Below are 3,251 nucleotides of genomic sequence, written 5' to 3'. Positions count from 1 at the left end.
GTTTGTTCTGTCACTTGTGTAGTATTTCTCTGCCTTTCCATTATTTTTGTTTTAACTTATTTTGTATGAGGTCTCTTTTTCCCAGGCTTCAAGGTTGAATTCTTTCTTCCTTTTGGTTTCTGCCCTCCTAAGGTTAGTCTAGTGGTTTGTGTAAGCTTCATAGTGGGTGAGATTTGTGCTGAGTTTTTGTTTGTTTGTTTTTCCTCTGATACGCAAGGCTGAGTAGGGGGTAATCCTGTCTACTGATGATTGAGTTTGTATTTTTTGTTTTGTTTATTGCTTAGATGAGGCAACCTGCACAGGGTGCTATTGGTGGTTGGGTGATGCCAGGTCTTGTATTCCAGTATTTTCCTTTGTGTGAGTTCTCACTGTTTGATACCCACTAGGGTTAGTTTTCTGGTAGTCTAGGGTCTTGGAGTCAGTGCTCCAACTCTAAAGGCTCAGGGCTTGATGAGGCAGCAGTACCCTCCAGTTATAAAGAAGGTCTAAGGCCACCCCTGGACTTCTCTGGTGCCTCAGATGGTAAAGACTCTGCCTATCTGAAGCAAGGTCCTGGAGCGACACCTTCTCACTGTGTGCAGCTGATGGCAGTCAGGATATGGTGGCCACATCCTACCACTTTAAGAAGAGCTATACTTTTTAAGATCAAAGGAGGGATTTGGAAAGGCCTGTTGGTGGAGACAAGTGGAAGTTCTGTTTTTCCATGAAAAGTGAAATAAATATGTACACTTCCTTGGATGATTTTAAAAGGTATGTTGCTGTTTCTCATAGACCTGGAACAGAAGCATGCATCTAAGAGATTGAAAAGCATCTGAGATCCTCCAAGGAGGGGGGAAAATGCTATTTTAATATGCACTAGTATCCTTCTCCCCAGATGCTGTTTATACTTTAATACTGCAAAATGCTAAAGCATTACTGACTCTTTAAATGTGGGTAAAACATCTACTACTTATATGGATCAGGGCTGTTTTCTCCACTGGATGCTTTATCACCTGACAGATTGGTTGGTAGTTGGCAAGCCCTCATTTGTCTCTTAATTTAATGTGAGGCTAAATCAAATATTGCTGTTTACCAATAGAAAGACTTCATCAAAGGTCTGTAACTTGGTCACATGCAGCTTAAAAAGATGGAATTCTGTTATCATAATTGGTTTGTTTCTTCACAATCGGATATTCTTCCAGAAATTTTCAGTGTCATTTGTTGCTCATCTTTCTATTTAAAGATCCATTGATTGTCTTGTTTGGGGCTGTATGCCTAGATATCCAGAAAACAAAATAAAAGAATGAGATTATTACCATAGCTGAATCACCATTCATTGCTGCAAGTATCATTTTCTGACACTGAGATCTGAAAAGGATCACCACACAGGGTGTAACTATACCATATATGTGTGGGAACTTTAAAAGAGGTGTGCTTTTCTTCACACAAAGACAGTTTAAAATAACAGTTTATTAAAGGAAAATGCAGCTTTTGGCAGAGTGTGTTTTATATAGCCCCAGATTTACATAAACTTTATTTTTCCTTGATGATACTAAGTAATGGATTGTATAGTGTATATTTTGATGCCTCTGTTAAGAAGATAGATTTGAATTATTCTCAGTTACTAGTTCTCTAAAGTCTTATAGCATAATCTTCACTAGAAAACTGGAAATGGTAGTTACACTTGGTAAATTTTTGTCTTATCAAACTCTTGTTTGCTCTCATAAAATAGACTTGTCTTCTTGTTTCATATTTAATTTTGTACATATTGTGGACCAAAGTTTTGCATTTTAATTGCCTAGTTATAATAGTTGATTGACCAAGTAAATTCCCTCCCCAAATCCATCCCACTAATTACCTACTTTGCTGTTTGTATAAAAGTGTACACATTTATGTTGCTGTAAGATTTATTCTTTACCCATCTGACATAAATGCATAGCAAATATAGTTGAGTACAGATGACAATAAATGTTTTATTTTCTAAATTCTAAAATTTAATTTGTCATTTGAAGAAGAAACTTAAAAGTGGCAATGCTTGGAATGAATTTACTTAGACTTAATTAGGAGAAAAAAGCCTAGGATTTAGAAAGAAATGCTGAATAATAAACCTTAAAAAATTGATCAATAGCAATTTATTATTCATTATTTAAGAAAAATTTTCTTCAAACTATAGAAGCTTTATGAACGGAAAAAACTGTCAAATTCCAATATAATGTGCTATAGGATAATAATATACTCTAGAATGAAATATTTTATTAATGCATGTAATGTTGAAAATTGCACCCATAATTCTTGGATGCACAAGTTCATCCTGGATTTATCAAATGCAAAGAAAATCTCACAGATAGTATGCAGAGACAATAGTTTTGGTACTCTGTTATTATTTTTTTCATTTATTCATAGAATTTTCTAAAGAGTCTTATCAGCATAGGAAAGGAAAGGAGACTTAATAGTAATTGCTGCTTGCCTGAAGTAATAGATGGCCCATGTGGCACAGTGGTAAAGAATCCTCCTGCCAATACAGGAGACACAGGGTCAATCCCTGGGTCAGGAAGATCCCCTGGAGAAAGAAATGGCAACCTGCTCTAGCATTCTTGCCTGGAAAATCCCATGGACAGAGGAGCCTGGCAGGCTACAGACCATGGGGTCGCAGAGAGTCATACCTGTGTGCTAATTCTTTCTAAAATAATAATAATAATGAGCATATTGCTCTTAATTAAAGAAGACTCTTTCTTAATTAGATTCTTTCTTGTAAGATAAAAACCAACATTTTCCTATTGTGTTTATGTATATATGTTAACTATGTATTTACCCCAAATTGCAGGTTTTAAGGACACATGGGTAATATACAATAAAGTTAGAAGTAGGTACAATTTTAATCTACTTCTCTGTTATTTGAAAATTCAACAAGAAGCAAATATTACCTTTATAACCAGTAAAAATAAAGATGGTAACATGTCTGAAAAATAAAAATAGTAAATCCTGCTTAGTGGAAAAATGGACCTCTAAGCAGAGACTAACTGAACTTTCCTCTCTTCTGTGCTGAAATGAAATAATATGCCATTTGTTATATTCTCTACAGATAGCAAATGGTCCATGGATAAAGAGCAAACACTCTTGTCACAGCTGTATTCATTTTGAATAGATCCAGAGAATATTTATTATAGAACACACATGGGCAGTGTTTTGTTTTTAATTTTTTTTAAAGATTAAGCTAAATACCACTGATTAACTACTGATTTTATAGAGACTAGTAGCGCTCTGTGGATCAG

The sequence above is a fragment of the Ovis canadensis genome, chromosome 1, assembly GCF_042477335.2.
Source record: "Ovis canadensis isolate MfBH-ARS-UI-01 breed Bighorn chromosome 1, ARS-UI_OviCan_v2, whole genome shotgun sequence".
NCBI lineage: Eukaryota > Metazoa > Chordata > Mammalia > Artiodactyla > Bovidae > Ovis > Ovis canadensis.
Note: the sequence above shows the minus strand (reverse complement) of the source record.